This window comes from Euprymna scolopes, chromosome 4 (genome assembly GCF_053919585.1).
Source record: "Euprymna scolopes isolate OS-2025 chromosome 4, ASM5391958v1, whole genome shotgun sequence".
Lineage (NCBI taxonomy): Eukaryota > Metazoa > Mollusca > Cephalopoda > Sepiida > Sepiolidae > Euprymna > Euprymna scolopes.
Window position 1 is genome coordinate 73,660,216 of NC_136485.1, and position 8,892 is coordinate 73,669,107.

At 31.0% G+C, this 8,892-nt stretch overlaps 1 pseudogene; it reads right to left on the minus strand.

Annotated features, from left to right (window-relative positions):
- Positions 1-1,660: 1,660 nt before the first annotated feature.
- LOC145274752 (U2 spliceosomal RNA) lies at positions 1,661-1,794 on the minus strand (annotated as a pseudogene).
- Positions 1,795-8,892: the final 7,098 nt, after the last annotated feature.

Here is an 8,892-nt window from a genome sequence, read left to right on the forward strand (position 1 = left end):
ATTGGTTAAGGAAATAGATTTAATCAATTGTATTCTTTGTTTTATTTAAAACAATAAAAAATTCTATATTTGCTCTATCTTAAATATTCGACGATTTTTATTAAGCTGGGATTGTCTTATGTAAAATATTACATCTAATCATATTTTGTTAGACCACAAATCACTGAATTAGCATAACAGTAGATATATTTCATTTCATTATTCTAAAGTATATATATATATATATATATATATATATATATATATAATAAAATACATATTAGATATGTTTGAAGCAAAACGCATTATTACAAAAATAAACAAATTAGATACATTTGAATCAATAAAAAACAATGAATTATTACGAAATAAAACAGATATTTATTTTTGTTTGAATTTTATAAATATATTTGGAAGTAAAATTTCATCCTCAGTATTCTTATTTTTTCTTTTATCTAAACGATGCATTGATCACGCGGTATTCAGATAGAGGCGTGTGTTCATTGATAGAACCATTGATTGAGTTTGAATAAAATAAAATACGTGTTAAATACATCTGAAGCAAGAAAACAAACAAAAAACAACGTATTCTTACCAAAATAAACAACAGAAATTGAAATACTTAAGATGAAGTTTAACTTCGAAATCTATATATATAAAAGGCAAAAATCGGTGTGTATGTATGTATGTATGTATGTATGTATGTTTGTTTGTAACGCTAAAACTTTTGAAAGACGGAACCAGAGTTGACAAATTTGGTATCATATTGCACCTTGATCACCCGGATGACAAATATCGAAATTTCACGTCAAACGGACCAGTAGAAAGGGGTCAACTGATCGTTTTTCTCCTAGGGGGGCCCCCCAAAAAACCTGTCATTTTAACGTTATTCAATACGTGTCACGTGACGTGACGTCAGCTCAAACTTTTGACAGACACAACCAAAGTTGACAAATTATGTATCATATTGAACCTTGATCACCCGCATGACAAATATCGAAATTCCACACCAAACGGACCATTAAAAGGGGGTGAACTGATCATTTCTCTCCTAGGGGGGCCCCCAAAAAAACCTGTCATTTTAATGTTAATATTACATAATCCAAAAACGCTTAGTCATGTCACGTGACGTGACGTCAACATCCAGTAATGGCGAACAAATGTAAACAAACACTTTGTTTTACCGATACTTTTGTAATTTCTCTTCTGCTTTGTTCTAGAGATTATTAAACTCCATGACAATGTCTCCAACGTATTTAACTGGTTAAAAATAGTATTTATACAAGAGTTTTAACGAAAAATATCAGGAAAAAATGTACAGGAATAAAAAAAAATTCAGCTTTCAAAATATTCGTCGATAAAAAAACCGATCTTTATATTTACGCTAGCCATTTTGTATATTACCACGTGACCTGCTATCTCTTAAACTGGAGGGGGGGGGATCCACTTGAATCCAACAAAACCAGTAATTTTTTTTTTCTATTATATATACATCATTTTCTATAAAATTAAGTGTAGACTTTATAATTAAAACAAAAAATGTTATTCATACTAAAAAAAAAAACGCTTAGTCATGTCACGTGACGTGACGTCAACATCCACTAATGGCGAACAATTGTACCTATTTATTATGCCTCCCCACGGGACAGTTAGACACCAGGGTCGTTTTTTTAACGTGGAGAAAAGGTACAAAAATAAAAATTGTCTCAGTCGTGGAGGATTTCTCCTCCACCGAAAGAGAACAAGAAATAGAAGTGCAGCATCTGAAGAACAGATACTACACTTTGATCTTGACCAAAAGGCCAAGAATGCGAACAATTGTAAATAACAACTTTTTTCACAAAACCAACACCGTCTTTCTTTTTTTTCTCTCTCTTTCTCTCTCTCACCCACTTACTCTTCCCTCTCTCTCACCCTCTTTCTCTTGACGTCACACCACTGTTAAACTGTGGGGGGGGGGAACACATTCCCAGGCATTATCTCCTATAGATGCACATTTTATTAGAAATTCAGCTTTCAAAATATTAGACGATAATAAAAATATAAAACCAACACCCTCTTTCTCTTTTCTCTCTCTCTCACCAACTTACTCTTCTCTCTCTCTCTCACCCTCTTTCTCTTGACCTCCTACTACTGTTAGACTGTGTGTGTGTGGGGGGGGGGGAAGAGGCAGCTTGAAAACCAACAAAAACAGTGCACAGTTTCCCAAGCATTTGGGGTGAGAAGGGGGGGAAGAAGCCGAGCGCACAGTTTCGTGTGAGAGAGAGAGAACAATTCTCAACCTATATACTCAACAAATTTTTTATCTACAGATTTGAAAGTTTGTATATAGGGTATTCAGACATATGGAAATATATCTAGCATAATCTATCTATTATATCTATAAAAGTGAAAATGTGTGTGTGTGTGAGGTAGCCAGAGAGAGAGAGAGAGAGAGAGAGAGAGAGAGAGAGAGAGAGAGAGAGACAACAATTCTCAACCTATATATTCAATACATTTTTTATCTACAGATTTGAAAATTTGTATATAGGGTATTCAGACATATGGAAATATATCTAGCATAATCTATCTATTATATCTATAAAAGTGAAAATGTGTGTGTGTGTGAGGTAGCCAGAGAGAGAGAGAGAGAGAGAGACAACAATTCTCAACCTATATATTCAATACATTTTTTATCTACAGATTTGAAAATTTGTATATAGGGTATTCAGACATATGGAAATATATCTAGCATAATCTATCTATTATATCTATAAAAGTGAAAATGTGTGTGTGTGTGTGTGTGTGTGCGTAAGAGAGAGAGAGAACAATTCTCAACCTATATACTCAACGTATTTTTATCTACGGATTTTAAACTTTGTATATAGGGTATTCAGACATATAGAAATATATCTAGCATAATCTATACATTATATCTATAAAAGTGAGAATGTGAGTGTGTGAGAGAGAGAGAACAATTCTCAACCTATATACTCAACAAATTTTTTACCTACAGATTTGAAAATTTGTATATTGGGTATTCAGACATATGGAAATATATCTAGCATAATCGATCTATTATATCTATAAAAGTCAGAATGTTTGCGTGTGGTTGTGTGTGTAAGGTTGCGAGAGAGAGAGAGAGAACAATTCTCAACCTATCTATTCAATAAATTTGTTATCTACAGATTTGACCATTTGTATATAGGGTATTCAGACATATGGAAATATATCCAGCATAATCTATCTATTATATCCATAAAAGTGAGAATGTGTGCGTGAGAGAGAGAGAGAGAGAGAGAGAGAGAGAGTAAGTACAATTCTCACCCTATATATTCAACAAATTTTTTATCTACCGATTATAAAATTTGTATATAGGGTATTCAGACATATGGAAATATATCTAGCATAATCTATCTATTATATCTAGAAAAGTGAGAATGTGTGTGAAAGAGAGAGAGAGAAGAGAGAGAGAGAACAATTCTCAACCTATATATTCAACTAATTTTTATGTACAGATCTGAAAATTTGTATACAGGGTATTCAGACATATGGAAATATATCTAGCATAATCTATTATATCTATAAAAGGTAGAATGTGTGTGTGTGTTTGTGAGTGAGTGAGTGAGTGGGTGAGTGAGAGAGAGAGAGAGAGAGAGAACAATTCTCAACCTATATACTCAACAAATTTTGTATCTACAGATTTGATAATTTGTATATAGGGTATTCAGACATAAGGAAATATATCTAGCATAATCTATCTATTATATCTATAAAAGTGAGAATGTGTGTGAAAGAGAGAGAGAGAGAACAATTCTCAACCTATATATTCAACAAATTCTATCTTTACAGATTTGAAAATTTGTATATAGGGTATTCAGACATTTGGAAATATATCTAGCATAATCTATTATATCTATAAAAGTGAGAATGTGTGTGAGAAAGAGAGAAAGAACAATTCTCAACCTATATACTCAACAAATTTTTTATCTACAGATTTAAAAATTTGTATATAGGGTATTCAGACATATAGAAATATATCTAGCATAACCTATCTATTATATCTATAAAATGACCATGTGTGTGTGTGTGAGAGAGAGAGAGAGAGAGTCAGAGAGAGAGAGAGAACAATTTTCAGCTTGTGTGTGTGTGAGAAAGAGAGAGAGAGAAAGAGAGGAAGGAAAATTCTCACCCTATATATTCAACAAATTTTTTATCTACATATTAGAAAATTTGGATATAGGGTATTCAGACGTATGGAAATATATCTAGCATAATCTATCTATTATATCTATAAAAGTGAGAATGTGTGTGTGAGAGAGAGAGAAAGAGAGAGAGAGAGAACAATTCTCAACCTATATATTCAACTAATTTTTTATCTACAGATTTGAAAATGTGTATATTGGGTATTCAGACATATGTAAATATATCTGGCATAATCTATGTATTATATCTATAAAAGTGTGAATGTGAGTGATGGAAAGAGCAAAAAATTCTCAACCTATATAACCTATAAAAGTGAGAATATGTGTGAGAGAGAGAGAGAGAGAACAATTCTCAACCTATATATTCCACACATTTTTGGGCACAGATTTGGAAATTTGTATATAGGGTAGGCAGACATATAGAAATATATCTAGCATAATCTATCTATTATATCTATAAAAGTGAGAACTTGTGTGTGTGTGTGTGTGTGTGTGAGAGAGAGAGAGAACAATTCTTAACCTACATACTCAACAAATGTTTTACCTACAGTTTAGAAAATTTGTATATAGGGTATTCAGACATATGGAAATATATCTAGCATAATCTATCTATTATAACTAAAAAAGTTAGAATGTGTGTGTGAGAGAGAGAGAGAGAGAACAATTCTAAACCTATATATTCAACAAATTTTTTATCTACAGATTTGAAACTTTGTATATAGGGTATTCAGACATATGGAAATATATCTAGCATAATCTATCTATTTTATCTATAAAAGTGAGAATGCGTGTGTGTGAGATAGCGAGAGAGAGAGAGAGAAAAAGAGAGAGATAAAAATTCTCAACCTATACATTCAACAAATTTTTTATCCACAGATTTGAACATTTGTATATAGGGTGTTCAGACATATAGAAATATATCTAGCATAATCTATCTATTATATGTATAAAAGTGAGAATGTGTGTGTGTGTGAGAGAGAGGACAATTGTCAACCTATGTATACAACAAATTTTTTATCTACAGATTTCAAAATTTGTATATTGGGCATTCAGACATATTTCAATATATCTGGCATAATCTGTCTATTATATCTATAAAAGTGAGAATGTGTGTGATAGAGAGAGAGAGAACAATTCTCAACCTATATACTCAACAAATTTTTTATCTACAGATTTGAAAATTTGTATATAGGGTATTCAGACATATGGAAATATATCTAGCATAATCTATTATATCTATAAAAGTGAGAATGTGTGTGTGTGTGTGAGAGAGAGAGAGAGAGAGAGAGAGAACAATTCTCAACCCATATACTCAACAAATTCTTTATCTACAGATTTTAAAATTTGTATATAGAGTATTCATACAAATAGAAATATATCTAGGATAATCTTTCTATTATATCTATAAAAGTGAGAATGTGTGTGTGTGTGAGCGAGAGAGAGAGAGAGAGAGAGAGAGAGAGAACAGTTCTCAACCTATACATTCAACAAATTTTTATATATAGGGTATTCAGAAATATCGAAATATATCTAGCATAATCTATTATATCATTAAAAGTTAGAATGTGTGTGTGTGAGAGATAGAGAGAACAATTCTCAACCTATGCACTCTACAAATTTTTTATCTACAAATTAGAAAATTTGTATATAGGGTATTCACACATATGGAAATATATCTAGCATAATCTATCTATTATATCTATAAAAGTTAGAATGTGTGTGTGAGGTAGCCAGAGAGAGAGAGAGAGAGAGAGAGAGAGTAAGAACAATTTTCAACCTATATATTCAACAAATATTTGATCTACAGATTAGAAAATTTGTATATAGGGTATTCAGACATATGGAAATATATCTAGCATAATCTATCTATTATATCTCTAAAATTGAGAATGTGTGTGTGAGAGAGAGAGAGAGAACAATTTTCAACCTATATACTCAACAAATTTTTTTATCTACAGATTTGAAAATTTGTATATAGGGTATTCAGACATATGGAAATATATCTAGAGTAATCTATCTATTATATCTATAAAAGTGAGAATGCGTGTGTGTGTGAGAGAGAGCGACACAGAACAATTCTCAACCTATATATTCAACAAATTTTTTATGTACAGATCTGAAATATCACATTTGTATAGAAGTAGAAATCTTGATACCTACTCTGATACCTAATAAAAGAAAGGACACTCTTTAGGGCGGATTTTGATTATAACAAGTCACTAATTAGAAATTATAATAAACATTCTAATAATTTAAGAATTTTACCAAAATAAAATTGCATGGTAATCACCCAATTTCTGCCACAAAATTTTGATTGGCAGAACTCATAAACATAAAATATATATTTTCTAATTTCATCTTTTTTTTTCTTTTTACATAATCTGGTTTGATGTTTTCCCAAATATTCAAATCACTATATTTTGCTGCTTAATATCAAATACAGCAACTGAGTTATTTTTATGCATCAAACAATTACATTTTCTCATTCATCCAAACTAATCACTGAACATCAATTTCATATTTTCTTCACTAAAATATTACTGTGCTTGATGTCATCAAGTGGAGCGGATCATTTTTTTTTCATTTGTTCACACATTTTTCCAATTTATATATATTTTAAAGATTCTTAGCCTATGTCATTGCATACCAATCTGTTTATTAAAAGTTAAGGTTCACTGTAAACACATATGTTACACCAAAATAAAAACGCTTCAGATAATGTCTTGATATTCAATTCAGTTTCTCACATGACATCTTATGAAGTTAGTAGAAATGTTACAGACTTTTGAATCTCAAACACTTTCAATACTGTGCACTGATATTTTCTTTTTTGCAATATAAGCACATTCATGATTTTTTTTACAAACGTTAAAAACTTTCACATTGTGTAGCAATATACTGAAACAATTATAAAAATATTTGTTTTTATTTTGAATGATGCAGGGCATCTGAAGAGAGATTTTTCTAACAAAATGAAAGTATAATTTTTAGCAATAGGTATCTAGGAAAAGGCCACTGCATATGTTATAAGTTCCAAATTTCCACAACCTGGCAAATACTGGTACATGCTAGCAAATTTAGATTTGCAATTACAAAATATGATTCTAATTTTTTCCTTTGCTCTTTATTCTAACACTACACTAAGTTTACTGTGTTATTTCGCTACAGTTGATATTGTGTAGAACAATAAGAAAATCATAGTGAACAATGCATTCAACAAAATTTCACACACATTTCTAGATACCTATATCTAATAAGTTCAAAAGAAAGGACACACTTAGGGAGGTATTTTGGTGGTCAAGTCACTAAAAAGAGATTAGCTGGTTTCCCGGCATAGCCCAGGATATAATAAAGATTGACTGAAATACATGTTCTAGCTGGTTTCTAGGCGTTGCCAGGGATGTAATATAGACACATTATGTTGTATATTACCTGTTCTCTTCTCCCTAAGGTAAAACAATTTCATATACATGCTGTAAATTACCTATGCTAGGGATAAAACATGAACAATATCAGTCCTAGGGTAGATAAAACAAATAATACATAGAGATGAAAGATTCCTCTCCCCTAAGAATCAAACATATGTTCAATATCTGCTTTTGTTTTTTCATTGTTTATACGGTCCCGAGCAACGCCGGGTAGCCCTGCTAGTTTATTTATAAATCTTAGAGAAAAATAAGCATTCGTTTATTTTCGTAATAATGCGTTGAACTTGGCTTCAAACGTATCTAACACATATTTTATTTTATCCAAACTGGATCAACGCTTCTATCAAGGAACACGCACCCCTAACGTGAATACCGCATGACCAATGCACCGTTCTGACATTTGAAAATACTACCGTGAAAAACAGCAAACAGACTTCTACCTACTGATTTTCTGCTCCAACAACATGGCAAAAAGAAAGACATACTGAGGACGAAGTTTAATTTCGAAATATATTTATAAATTTTCAAACAATGATTAATATATGTTTATTTTCGTAATAATGTGTTGCTTTTGGCTACAAACGTATCTAATACGTATTTTATTTAATTCGAACTCAATCAACGCTTCTACAAAGTAACACACCCCTAATATATATATATATATATATATATATATATATATATATATATATATATATATATATATATATATACATATATATATATAATGTCTAATACGAACTTTAAAAGTTAACGGATAATAGATATATTTAAATATTTTAAGGTACATGGAGCAAAATTAAACTAGACTTATAAAAACATTACGATATCTCGCCTTGCTCTATTATTAAAGAGTATAATTGAGCGAATAATATACATGCAAATATATGAGCATATTTACATACATAATTTATATATAAAATGACGTGAGCATACGTAAATTCATATAATTAGAGCCATAATTTTATGCGGACATATACGTGATTATTGCAGTGAGGGTGATCATTTCTTGGTTGGCAGTATAAGGCTGTTCGGTTGAATGAATGGCATCGTTGGGCCTGAATTAAAGAATACACCTTCTGATACACCTAGTGCTCTTGATATTGTTGTAGTTTGTATTAAAACCTCCCATCCAGAATGACTATCCTATGCTGTATAATCCCAGTGATCATTTCTAATATCCACAATTATGCCATCTCGTGTTTAAATTTGGGGTTACGCCTCTTTCGGACTTACAAGTTTAACTTTGATTCTTACTAGCCAATTTTCATTGGCGACTGTTTTACCATGCTGTTAGCAAT